The following is a 14,770-nucleotide window of genomic DNA, read 5'->3' on the forward strand; positions in this document are numbered from 1 at the left end:
AATGCTGTGGGAGCAGCTTCCTTTGCGCCCGAGGTGCGGCTAGATGACCAATCAGCAGGTTGGAAACTCCAGGGCTACCTGATTTAGAGCTACCTGGTTATCATGTGACCTCAGGCACCCCTCCCTACATGCTGATTTAGTGGTTTAATCTGCAAATTGGGGATGAATATCAAGGTACTGTTACTGAGGGGGTATAAAAATTACATGTGACTTCAGAGCCTGGTGAAAATAGAAAACAGGAAAGAAAATAGGAGAGAATAGATGAAAATATGCAAATATCTGGAACATAACTTGGGTTTATCTGTGTTTGGACTGGAAACAGATTTATATCCTCTTTTTAAATAGGGGACAGTCATCAGAAGGATAAAGAAGAGGAGAGTAAAGGACTTTGGGGAAACAGCTGGTAGACCCCACCCCAAGTCTGGGAACCTCACAACTGTTCAAAAATATACAAGGGAGTCCTTTAACCTTTTCTGGACAAAAGTAGTTTACCTACAGTCACCTCATTTATTCTACCTCACCCCTGCTGATAACTCATTTCTTTGTTGAGTCTACGTTTGTGATCATAATATATAGGCAGAACCAACTATGTTGGTCGAAATTGTAATTAAGATGACAAAGACTGACTGCATTTTAGTTTATAGTTAAACTATGGCAATTTCCAGTATTTCAATTCATCCTGTGAGTATTTGAGTACTTTCTGTGTAAGTGCTTATACTAGACACAAAGGAAAATAACAAACTAATAGTGGTCACCCTCAAATATTGGAAACAAGTAATCGGAGTCAAGACAAAATCACAGGAAAAAACCCAACACATCCCTGTAAGGTACAGGTGGGTCAGGGTTAACTTGGGCTCCACCAATGGCAGGCCCAGTAGGGGTATCCTGAGGATCAGAACTCAGAGAGGGTTGAATGAATCATAGAATTTCAGAAGTGCTTGAGGACCAACAGGACTTAGTCTCCGAAGGAGGAGCAATCTTTTGTTTCAGGTGTCAAAGATAAAGCCAGGTTTTAAAGCGGTGGACACAGGTTTTATTCAGTAACAATAACAACAAAAGGGATGAGCTGAGCTCCACCTTGATTTGTGCAGAGGTGACAGGGTGCTTTTAAAGAGAGAATGAGGGAGCGGGAGGGGCAGTGGGTGGGGGTTCAAGTAGTCAGGGAAGTGAACTGGAATACAAAATGTGGGTAAGAGTGGATGGGTATCAGTGTGATTAGGCCAGCTGTGTCTGACCACTGCAATCTTAGAATTAGGAGTCTGTCTTTCCTGATGATTCCACATCTAGAGGAATGGCTTTCAGGTGCTTGAGAAACACAATTCTCAAATAAAACTAATTTTTGCTCAATTAAAACTAAAATTAAAACTCAAACTTTCCTTTGCTCAAATAAAACTCCTTTCTATTCCTATTATAGATTGCTGATTATTCCTGTTGACAAAGCATTACTAACAAAAGTGAGAAAACTTGTTTCCTGAGCCAGGAGTGAGGAGGGAACAGGCTAGCTTTTAGGCTGTGTTGACAGAGGTGTTGGAAAGACAGCAGGTGGTCTGAGTCTGGAGGCAGACAGCACTGGAGGTCGGGTGGACACCCTGATGGTAAAGACGATGGCGGCTATGAACCCAGGTGTACTCTGGAGGAGGGAGAGCTGAGCAAAGGCCTGGAGGAACAGTCAATTCAGAAGAGGGACAAGTCAAAACAAGAGGAACTATTTTAAAGGGCTGGTTCATCAGAAAGTTAAGATGGGGAAACAAAGATCGAGAGAGACAGTCAGAAGGCAGGGCAGACAAGGCCTGTCATGGAGCTCAAGTGGGAAGATAGACCTGGAGCAGTGAGCGCTGTGCTGGGAGCCCGGGGGGCTCTCAAGGCTGGGCATGGGTGGGGCTGGGGAAGGCGTCTTCCAGGAAAAGCAACAGCACTAAATCTCGACCAGAGTAATGGTAACTAGAGAAAGCCAGTGGGTTTGAATTCAAAAACATCTATTTGTTTTTTGTTTCTAATTAAGAAACACCTATTTGTTTCTTAACCACTATTTTAGACCACCATTGTAATACATTAACAACATCTAATCTTAGAGAAACATCTACATCCTACCTAGAAGACATGTGACACTCAGAAGTCCAAGGAACCCTTGTTTTATGGTGTAGAAGCCAGTTTGTTTACATTCCCTCCCATACACTGAAGACAACTTACGAGCAGGAAAAGTCATTTATGTGGCTTCACTTAGAACTGCATTTCTTCTGAAATTTCAAAGTCCAGTCCACTCCCTCTTCAACCACAACCTCTAAACATTCATGTGGAATCCTCTGCCCACCCTCTACCTGCCCCCTAACACCCCTGGTCCATCCAGCCATCTCCTGACTTTTCTTCTACCCACCTCCTTGTCTCAGATGCAGGGTCACCTGTCACCTTTGCCCTCTTCTGCCTCATTCCTATCCTTCCACCCCAGCAACCCCAGACCTTGGGTCGTTTCCGTCTTCTCTACACACCCTTCTGGGCTGCTGGAGAAACATAACACATAAGGCAGAGAGCACCACCACACAGGGCGACATCCAGCTGTGGACAGAATGCTCAGTGCTGTATGACTGTCCTCCATTCATTCTAATCTAAATAATATTTTAAAGCAGCACTTTTTAAAAAAATCAGAAACAACGCAAAAAATCCATGGTGAACTGCAGGGAGCTGCCCGTGAGAACGGGGTCCTTTGTCCAAAGGATACAGCTCTGGGAGCTGCCTCAGTCCTTGAGGGTTTGCTTGCAAACATAGCTCTCTGTCCCGCCACCCCAGAGATTAGGCGCTTACTTACTGCAGACACCTGGAGTTCTGTGCAAACTTCTCATGCACAGAAAAATGTTATCTGGTGTAAGAAATAATAACAGGGTGCCATTCCCATGCTCTCAAGATTTCTTGTGACTGTAAGATGTATAGGTCAACCAAAAAAATGTTAACTGTCTTGTCTTTCTCACGCTCTTCTGTATAAATATAAGATGCTGAATAAAGTCGGTGTCAGACTGCGTCCCTTCGTGGAGACGTGTCTGAACCTCTCAACCCCATCTTTGTTGTAGTCTCTTGCTCTAGTTTTCTTTCTCAGCCGCGCCGTGCACGTTCTCGGGACCTGATTGACTTTGCCGGCTGGCACTGGCAGGTGGCGCCCGAACAGGGACTCGAGAATCAGAGCGTGACGACGGCCGCTGCCTGCCAAGATTGAGGTGAATAACAAGGAATTCCTAATTAATTAAAGGACAGAGAGTGTTATTGTCGAGAGTAATAAATCATGGGACAAGGCAATAGCCGCCAGTTATTTGTACATATGTTGAAAACTATGTTAAAAGGTAGGGGAACTCATGTAAATAAGTTACAGCTAGAGAAGTTTTTACTTTTTATAGAAGAGGTTTGTCCTTGGTTTCCAGAGGAAGGAACAGTTAGTCTGGAAACTTGGAAAAAAGTAGGAAAAAATTACAGACATATTATTCCTTACATGGTCCCAATCGTGTTCCTGTGGATGCTTTTTCTTTGTAGACTCTCATAAGAGACTGTCAGGATCCTGAACATGAGGGACATAAAATTCAAATGGCTCTCCGGGATTCCTCAGAACCCAAAGTTGCAGAGCCTTCTGCCCCTCCGCCTGAGCCGCTTTATGCAGTGCCTGAGGGAACAGCTTGTAAGGCTGGAGGGACTGATGATGTGTTAAGCTCTGATAAACAGGAAGAGTTAAATGAACAAGCGGCTCAGTACCATAGAGAGGATATGCCTTGGGAGATGATGGTTAGCATGCAACCCCCTTGGGAAAAGGGGAATTAAAACATTCAGGGCTTTCTGAAGAACAGCTAGAAAATTTAATTCAAAAGATTGTTATAGCAGTAAAAAAAGATGCACAGGGAGACTCCCACTCCAGCCAGCCTGTGCCTCCAGCATATCCTCCCTCGGTTCTTGCTGGGTTTGATCCACCTCCGCCTTTCATAAAACCGCGAGAGCTTATATCTATCCCTGCTTCTTTGCCCGGTGAAAACATAAAAATTAAAAGTGAGATATTATTATCTCCTCTTCAACAAGCAATTAAGCAAGCTAATAAAGAAGGAACACATATTCCCGGGTTTTCAGGAATCTATCCAGTGTTTGAAAATGCTCAACAGCAGAGGTATTATGAACCACTGCCTTTTAAGCAACTAAAAGAGTTAAAAGTGGCTTGTGCACAATACGGCCCAACTGGGCTATTTACTCAGGCTATTATAGAGGCTTTAGGAAATCAAAATCTGCCACCTAATGATTGGAAACAGGTTGCTCGAGCTTGTTTATCTTGAAGAGATTATTTACTATGGAAATCTGAGTTTGCTGAGCAGTGTGGGATCACAGCCGATATCAATCGGCAACAGAGACTGAACACCACTTATGAAATGATGGTGGGAGAGGGAGATTATCGAGACACTAATAATCAACTTAATTATTTGCCTGGAGCCTACCCTCAGATTAGTGCTGCGGCTCTGCGAGCATGGAAAAAACTTCCAAATTCTGATAAAAAGACTGAAGATTTATCTAAAATTTGCCAGGGGCCAGATGAACCATATCAAGATTTTGTTGCCCGCCTACTTGAGACAATTAGTAAAATGATAGGAGATGAACAGGCAGAAATGGTGTTGGCTAAATTGGGTTATTGCCTTAGCTGGTTTTAGTAGACGGCTTGATAATCATTATCCCTCAAATAAAATTTTGCAACTTGCTCACTATCACCAATTTCTCTTCCCAAAAATCGTTGTTTCTCAGCCCCTTGCTGACGCCCTAACTGTGTTTACTGATAGCTCTTCTAATGGAATAGCTAGTTTGATTATTCAAGACAATACTGCCGCCTGGCGTACTAATTATAAGTCTGCTCAAGAAGTAAAACTATTTGCCGTTTTTCAGGCTCTATTACAAATTTCTGCTCCATTTAATTTATATTCTGACAGTCAATATATCATAAGAGCCGTAAACACTATTGAGACTGTTCCATTTATTGGTACCCTGAATTCTACTATCCAGACTCTTTTTCATGATATACGACATTTAATTTGCTCCAGAGTTAATAAATGCTATTTCGGTCATATTCGTGCTCACTCTGGGCTTCCTGGACCTTTAGCACGAGGCAATGCTTTGGCTGACGAAGCTACACGTATGATATTTCCTTCATTGAAACAAATGACAAAAACTTCTCACAGCTTACACCATCAAAACAGTAATAGCTTAAGACTTCAATTTGACATTACTCGAGAAGCTGCCAGACAGATTGTTAAACAATGTCAAACATGTCCTCAATTTTTTAGTGTCCCCCATTACAGAGTTAATCCTTGAAGATTGTTGCCAAATGATATATGGCAAATGGATGTTACCCATATTCCTGAATTTGGTAAACAAAAATTTGTTCATGTTACTATTGACACCTTCTCCGGCTTTTTACATGCCTCTCTACAATCCGGAGAAGCTAGCAAACATTGTATAGCTCATTGCATTAAATGTTTTGCTGTTATGAGAACCCCTAAGACCATAAAAACAGACAATGGTCCAGGATACACTGGAAAAAATTTTCAACTATTTTGTACACAATTGTCTATCTCACATAAAATAGGTATCCCTTATAATCCTCAAGGTCAAGAAATCATTGAACATACACATCAAACTCTCAAACATCAATTGCAATAACTACAGAAGGGGAAATTGTATCCCAATACCCCCTCCAACTCTCTAAACCATGCTTTATTTGTTCTAAATTTTTTACAAGTGGATATATGTGGCCGTTCAGCAGCACAGTGATTTTGGAACTTTGATGCGCAAACAATAAGACCTAAAGTCTTTTGGAAAGACCCACTTGTGGGAAAATGGTATGGACCAGATCCTGTACTAATTTGGGGACGAGGGCATGTTTGTGTTTTCCCACAGGATGCTGAAGCACCGCGCTGGCTGCCGGAAAGGTTGGTACGCATGGCGGAGAGGATGTCTAGTAAACCAGATGAGGAGATTGACAATTCAAGAACATGATGAATTAGCATCTCAACAGCAACTCCAGACATTGATGCGAGAGGCACAGAATCGTGTTGCTGTGCAGGGCAATCCGATATCGCCTTTAAGCTTCCTAATAACCTTATTAATTATCTTGAATCAGATTAACACTGCACACTCTGAAGAATATTCAAGTGCTTACTGGGCTTATTTTCCCGACCCTCCCCTTCTCCAACCGGTGGGCTGGGAGGGTCGGTCTATTTCCAAATACACTAATGATACTGTAGCTTTGGGTGGTTTTTCAGATAAACATATTATTCCTAATCAAGTTAATTTCTCTTATCATGGAGTGTTTGATCACTTACCTATTTGTCTGTCTAGATATTTTAATTCAACAGGATGTCTTTTTGTTGGGGAGTCAGGATATGCTGATTATGACAATGGTTGGAGCCTGTATATTCCTGGAGTAACGAAAGAATCTGGAACTCCTCAACATCATAATGGAACTGGTCCTTTAGATATCCCTTTCTGCGACTTTGGAACAAGGGGAAGAGTCACTGCTACACCATGGAAACTGTGTCGAGATGGAACTGCTATGGTTTATCCTGAAACCCTGGAGCTCATGATAATAGAAACTTTGCATCCCATATTTGGAACTTGGGCAGCTCTAAAGTGTTCCAAACAGAAATCTGGAAACTAGCCGCCGCCCTTGGATGTGAGGGTTCCTACCTTCAGGTGGGATCGAAAGTGAGACACGGTTATTTATGGAATCTCACCATGAGGTACCCTCGTGCATGTGTGCCTCACCCTTATGCTTTACTAGTAGGATCTGTAAAAATACAACCTGGGTTACGAAATTATAATGTAACTTGTAACAATTGTACCTTAACTAACTGCGTCAGGGGAATTACTAATCAAACTAGGGTTCTAGTCTTAAGACAGCCTGCTTTTGTTATGGTTCCTGTAAAGATTAATGGGTCTTGGTATGATGAAAGAGGACTTGAACTTTGGAGGGAAGTAGAGGGTGCTTTAATGCGTTATCGCAGGGGAATAGGGTTAATAATTCTGGGCTTTGTAGCCTTGGTGACCCTTATTGCTTCCTCGATTACTGCAGCCCTGTCCCTGGCACAAGCAGTGCAAACTGCAACTTTTGTTAATAATCTGGCACAAAATGTATCTGTTGCCCTGGGGACTCAAGAAGATATTTACAAAAAGCTAGAGGATGGATTGAATGCCCTTTATGATGTTGTAAAATTTTTAGGTGAAGAGGTTCAAAGTATAAAGTTGAGATTATGGGTACAATGTCATGCTGATTTTTGATGGATCTGTGTTACCCCCAAAAAATATAATGGTAGTATAACTGCTTGGGATAAGGTGAAAGCTCATTTAGAAGGTATTTGGCATAATGAAAATATTTCCTTAGATTTGCTGCATCTACATCAGGAAATAATGAACATTGAAAATGCACCCAGACCTGATTTGGATATTACAAAAAGAGCTGAGTCTTTTGTTAAAGAACTTTTTCAACATGTACCTACCATCAATAGTATTTGGTACTTGGGAACAGCCATAGGAGGACTATTCTTAATAATTTTAACGGTTTTATTTCTTGCACCTTGTTTAATTAAAAAACTGATTGATGATCTATGGATGATAAAGGCTTCCATCTATGGAAATGGTCTGTGGTTAAAGGAACATAAGCGTGCGCCTATATAAAAAGAAAGGGGGAGATGCGGAGAGCTGCCCGTGAGAACGGGGTCCTTTGTCCGAAGGACACAGCTCTGGGAGCTGCCTCAGTCCTTGAGGGTTTGCTTGCAAACATAGCTCTCTGTCCCGCCACCCCAGAGATTAGGTGCTTATTTACTGCAGACACCTGGAGTTCTGTGCAAACTTCTCACGCACAGAAAAATGTTATCTGGTGTAAGAAATAATAACAGGGTGCCATTCCCATGCTCTCAAGATTTCTTGTGACTGTTTGTAAGATGTATAGGTCAACCAAAAAAATGTTAACTGTCTTGTCTTTCCCATGCTCTTCTGTATAAATATAAGATGCTGAATAAAGTTGGTGTCAGACTGCGTCCCTTCATGGAGACGTGTCTGAACCTCTCGACCCCATCTTTGTTGTAGTCTCTTGCTCTAGTTTTCTTTCTCAGCCGCGCGGTGCACGTTCTCGGGACCTGATTGACTTTGCCGGCTGGCACCAGCAGTGAACAAACATCAAAGTTTTAAACTAGAGACAGGCTCCAACTCCACACTTACTTAGCCCTGCCTTGCTCCCCTCACCCTAATCCCATCCTGCTGTAGGCAGCCCACTGGTGCTAAACATTGCTGACTGGAAAGCGATCTTGACTCTGAATTAATATATGCATAAAAGAAACAAAGTTTCACCAAGAAACGTTTACATTTACTAATGCAATACATATTTTCACTTAAAAAATTTTGTTATGATGGTAACCCACTAAATTCCACAAACCTTTGAGTGGAGAACTGCCATTTAAAAAAGCGACCACTAGAGGGATCCACGGAGAAGGCAATGGCACCCCACTCCAGTAATTTGCCTAGAAAATCCCATGGACCGAGGAGTCTGGTAGGCTGCAGTCCATGGGGTCGCTAGGAGTTGGACACGACCGAGCAAATTCACTTTCACTTTTCACTTTCATGCAATGGAGAAGGAAATGGCAACCCACTCCAGTGTTCTTGCCTGGAGAATCCCAGGGACAGAGGAGCCTAGTGGGCTGCCGTCTATGGGGTGGCACAGAGTCGGACACGACTGAAGTGACGTGGCAGCAGCAGCAGAGGGATCCAAAGTATTCTCCTACTGTACTGTGATCATGGCCCAAACAGAGACAAACCCCAAGTTCCATAAAGGCACTAATGTAATCCAAAGGGAAGACAAGGGGACTGGAATCAAGAGATATTATATGACTGTCAGGAAAACACTAAGTCATTTAATCATTCCACTGTGATGCCAGGTTCCTCCTTGTTGGGGAAATAAAGGACTCTCCACTGTGATGCCAGGTTCCTCCTTGTTGGGGAAATAAAGGACTCTAATGAAATCTGCCCCTCTGAATGGCCGTATATCATCTCTATGGAAACACTCTCAAATTATAGGCCTCTTATTCTAGTCTGGAAAGTTTCATATGAATTAGGAAAAAGAACTGTCGTTTTCATGAAAAAAACCAATCTGATATTCAAAATATCTGATGAATCATCATTAAAGTGGCAGGTTTAAAAGCTATGAACTTAAAATGATCCTCTTGGAAGCCACAGTAAAAATCAGTTTTACTACTTTCTACCTTCTACTTTTAGTCTTTCAAGTTTCATGGTAGGACAATTCTTGGTTCTTGTCCAGGGATGGAAAAAGAAAGATAAAATTACCTGTAAATTATTAATGCTACATAGATTCCTATATTCTAAGGTTTTTTCCCTCATTAGCTTCTGGTGATCTGCTGCTGCTGCTAAGTCGCTTCAGTCGTGTCCAACTCTGTGCGACCCCATAGATGGCAGCCCACCAGGCTCCCCTGTCCCTGGGATTCTCCAGGCAAGAACACTGGAGTGGGTTGCCATTCCCTCCTCATTAAACAAATTTGCCCCTGCTAAAACCAGTACAGGAGCCAAATGAACATGTTACCAGAAGTCACAAATCACCAAAAACTTATTGGAAAGCTTGTAATTTCAACTTTGTAGATTTTTCTCAGGAAACACATTGTAGCAAGTAATGCTGAGAAGAATATATGCTTCCTGATAATGGTATAAATGTTTCATTAATCTTGTTAATGATATAAATGTTTCCAATTCGTGGTAATAGCTTATCCTATCTGCCTAAGAAGGAAGGGAACAACCTAAAGTATGAATTTATCACCCTCATTTTATGTGTGGAAAATTATGTGTTCTCGCAGTTGTTATATCACTTATCAATTCAAATTTGAGGGCTTCCAATTTGCTCATCTCCTCCATGGGGGGTGGGGGCGGGGAACTACTGAATAGCTGTCTTCTCATGTTTTGTGACTGTGACATAAGCTTTGAAACTTTAGCTTACATCATGGGCAAAGATACTTTGGGTATCTCTCCACAAAGAATACATTTAGAGAATTAGTTCTTGATTCAGCCTTAGTCCAAAGACTTTAAATTCCAACTTAGCATGGAGGTGGGACCGAGCAGAAACTTGGGTTAGTTACCATTTCTCACTGTTCGCCACTTGAGACCTGCCAACTATGTCCAGCCACAAAATCCACACCTACATAAACCATTACTTTCTTCACAAGATACATACAGGATAGGTTTCTATTCACTGACATGGAAAAATAAAGGCAGTGAAATGCCAAATGAACAAATAGGCCAAGACAAGCCCTGAGTCTTTACTAAGGGAACTGGTGGTATAAGGATTGTAGAGCATTATGGTACTTTAAGGAACTTAGGTCTTCATGCTCTGTCCATCACCATTGCTATAAAAGGACCTGCTGTGTTCCACATCCTGGAGATAGAGTTTCTGTCACTTACGGAGCTGTGCTGCAGAGTCAGAAACTGGCTGCTCTTTCGTCCTTGACTCATCAATTTCCCTAATGGCCTCTGGTCTTAGAGCCAGGAGCCTGGACTTGACTTCTCAGCCAGCACTTTAACCTCAGTCAAATCACTTAACTAGTCTGAATCCTGATTTCAATGGTGTGTTGGCAAATATTTTAAAACTGGCTCTCAAGGGTTGGAGGGGAAGGGGCTACTGACTTAGTCTTTGCTGACTTTCTTGGTGTAAATACTCCCACCGTGGCCAGTATCAAGCTGCCAAGGGGATGTCACTTAATGGAAGAAATAAGTGCCATTGTTAGCAACCAGGGTCCTTGAACTCTGTAATCAATATAAATTGATTAGAGGTCAGAGAAGGAATTTGGGCAAGGCTTTATTGGGATTCGTGCTGCAGCAGGAGGGAACAAAACAAGAGGTACCCTTGCTCACTCCCTGAGTCTGGTGGCGGTGGGGGGAGGGGTGGGCAGGGATGAGCTGTTTCCTTAAATGAGATGAGAGTAGGAGCAGATAAGTGGGTTCAGCAGAGAGGTGGCTTGGGTGGTCTTCCCACGCCGTTGGCCACACTGCGTGTGCAGGGATCATACATAGTACCCTTGCTCCTGTCACCTCGGAAGTGACAATTGGGTTTTGGCCTTCTTTGTATCTATTGTTCATAATTTGCCCCAACCGCATGTGCGTGCAGTTATTTTTAGTCCATATAGTTTGTGTTCTGTTGCACAGAGATGTTTGTTCAGGTGCAAGCACTGTAGTAACGGGTCCCAGGTCCCAGCCTGTGTCATCATGACTCCCTCACAACACTGCTTCTTCCTCAGTGAAACAGAATAATGATTAGTACATATTTCTGTTCACAGAATTGTTATTTCTGACTTCATTCATTCATTCTTTCAGTAAGAGTTTGTTGGAAACCTACCTACACCATAGGTACTGTGCCAGGTATTTGAGATTGAAAAAAAAAAAAAAAGCACTCACTGTCAGGAATTTAGTAGCTCAAAGAAAATAATGCACATTAACAAAAAAAAATTCCCACATTTTTAATCCTTAAAATGCTATACCTACAAATGCAGGGATTGTTAACTTGAATTAGGTTTAATAAGTTGGGTGCACAAAGGACTTCAGATTCTGTGTCCAAAAGGTTTTATGTATGAAGACCTATTTTTGTCATTATTCAGTATAATGAGACATTGAAGACCATATATCTAGGGAAATTTCAATAATAATTTATTTGTGTTCTACCTACTGCCATAAACCAGTTGAAATAGTTCTTATGGAAAAAAGAAAATGTTAGAAATAGAAGACAAATCAAGTGATCATAGAGACCAGAAACAGACACAGGAGAGATGGAGAAACAGATGGAAATTTGGCCCCTGAGCAAAATTCTCAAGTGTTAACTGCCTTAAAACCAGGAGAGTGTCTATTTCATCAGATTGTTAAATTAATGCTTTAAAAAAATGTGAAACAGATCACCAGTCCAGGTTCGACGCATGAGACAAGGTGCTCAGGGCTGGTGCACTGGGATGACCCTGAGGGATGGGATGGAGAGGGAGGTGGGAGGGGGGTTCAGGATGAGGAACACATGTACACCCATGGCTGATTCATGTCTGCTGCTGCTGCTGCTAAGTCGCTTCAGTCGTGTCCAACTCTGTGTGACCCTATAGACGGCAGCCCACCAGGCTCCCCCGTCCCTGGGATTTTCCAGGCAAGAACACTGGAGTGGGTTGCCATTTCCTCCTCCAATGCATGAAAGTGAAAAGTGAAAGGGAAGTCGCTCAGTCGTGTCTGACTCTTAGCGACCCCATGGACTACAACCTACCAGGCTCCTCCATCCGTGGGATTTTCCAGGCAAGAGTACTGGAGTGGGGTGCCATAATGTATGGCAAAAACCCACTTGGTTCAGTTCAGTTCAGTCACTCAGTCATGTCCAATTCTTTGTGACCCCATGAATTGCAGCACACCAGGCCTCCCCGTCCATCACCAACTCCCAGAGTTTACCCAAACTCATGTCCATCAAGTCGGTGATGCCATCCAGCCATCTCATCCTCTGTCGTCCCCTTCTCCTCCTGCCCCCAATCCCTCCCAGCATCAGAGTCTTTTCCAATGAGTCAACTCTTCGCATGAGGTGGCCAAAGTACTGGAGTTTCAGCTTTAGCATCAGTCCTTCCAAAGAACACCCAGGACTGATCTCCTTTAGAATGGACTGGTTGGCTCTTGCAGTCCAAGGGACTCTCAAGAGTCTTCTCCAACACCACAGTTCAAAAGCATCAATTCTTCGGCACTCAGCTTTCTTCACAGTCCAACTCTCATATCCATACATGACCACTGGAAAAACCATAGCCTTGACTAGACGGACCTTTGTTGGCAAAGTAATATACAATATGGTAAAGTAATTAGCCTCCAATTAAAAAATTAACTTTTAAAAAAACACAATGATTTCAACACAGTCATTGTATGGGTCCATAGGGTTTCATGTTGTTACTATTTATAGTATTTAGGGATTTATTAAGCAATAATGGAACACCTAATCAAACAGAAGAAGGATGTGAAACTAAGAGCATGTTTTTGTACGTCTGAAGCCTTAAGACCTATTCTGTAGTGAACGAAACAGGCTCCTGACATTCCCTGCCCTGTTGGCCAACTCAGTCTCCTGCACCTTTCCCTGGGTCCCACCACCGCCTGGCACAATGACCATCTCCTGCATTTGGGCTCCCCCTGCCACAGCAGCCTCGTTCCCACAGGGCCCTGCGTGTAGCCAGGACTCCTAGCCCCTGCTCCTGTTTCCTCCTTCTTGGATTACCCTCCTGTCTTGCTGCAAGTCCTCACTTCTTAGAGAGGACAGTTCAGACCTCACCTCCAGGACCTCTCCAGCCCATGCCGATTCCTTCTCCTTGCCATCCTACTGTGCATGCAGTCACACATTAACTGAAAGGCCTATGGCCTTTGCTTCTTGTGAGAAATAAGAAGCAAGTTGTGATTAGACCAAAAACCACACCATCAATTTTTTAAAAACAGAAATATACTTATAGAATGATCTTAGAGTGAGGAGGGACAGCAGAGGACCTAGTCTTACTTAATCCCCACAGATGTGCCAAGATTCTGGGGTGTGAAGAAACGGAGGCTCGGGGCTTATTGAGCTCGCCAGTGTTTGGCCCTCAGGACAAGTTCCCCTCTCAGATAGGCACCAGTAGGCCCAGCCTCGGTTGCACCAGCTCCGCTGCTGCCAGTGTGGGGTGACTGGGCCTCTCAGGCCTTGGTTTCCTCGTCTGTAAAGTGAGGACACTAGACCCTCCTGCACAGGTTCAGTGAGGAGCCAGTGAGTGACGCAGAAGCAGTCAGAGCTGGCTCAGGGCTGACCCCCAGGAAGCTTCCGTCACATAACCTGCAGCTGTTGTTTCATACCCGGAGTCATCACACCAGCCTGGGAGTGAGGAAGGTGACCCTCTGATTCCCTCTCTGAGGGGCATCTATGAGCATGTTTGGTACAGCGTTCACTTAGGGCCTTGTGCTCCTCTGACAGCCCCATCTTTACTGTCCTGTACCTTCAGAAGTCCTAATGCTGGGTTCGGTGAGGAGGGAGCAGGCCTTACATGGGGGTTTCACCCCATGGGTCGGGTACACCCGGTATTGAAGCTCTTGGGCTTTCCCATAGAAGCAATGCTGATGCAATAGCTAGGTCTGTACCTTCTGTGGAGGGCTGTAGGGCATAGTGATTAGAAACACAGACTGCTGGGCTATTTGCCTCATGGAATCTTGATGTGTGTGTGTTGGTATGGGGGTGCAGTTTCTAAGAATAAAACAAGGAGAAATAATGATAGAGTACACCGTTTTAAGAATTACAAGACAAATGGAAGCTGAGGGAAATATTCACAGTATATCCACCCAGTGGCTCAGCGGTAAAGAATCTCCCTGCAGTTCAGGAGACACAGGTTTGATCAGTGGGTCAAGAATATCTCCTGGAGGAGGGCATGGCAACCCACTCCAGTATTCTCTCCTGGAGAATCCCATGGACAGAGGAGCCTGGCAGGTTGCAGACCATGGGGTCACAAAGAGTCGGACATAACTGAAGCAACTGAGCATGCACCCATATTACAAAATGTTAGTGTCCTTGATGTAAAATGAGCACTTGCACATTAATAAATAAAAGACAAAGGACATAGGCAGTTCATAAAAGAAGTACAAATGACTAATAAGCATATGAAGATATGTTCAATCTCCTTAGTTATCAACCAGCTTCAAGTTATAACATCAATGAGATAGAATTGTTTTGTTTGTTCAACTGACAAAGGAT

This window comes from Bos grunniens, chromosome 1 (assembly GCF_055505025.1).
Source record: "Bos grunniens cultivar Pamir isolate PY7600 chromosome 1, Bosgru_T2T1.0, whole genome shotgun sequence".
Taxonomy (NCBI): domain Eukaryota; kingdom Metazoa; phylum Chordata; class Mammalia; order Artiodactyla; family Bovidae; genus Bos; species Bos grunniens.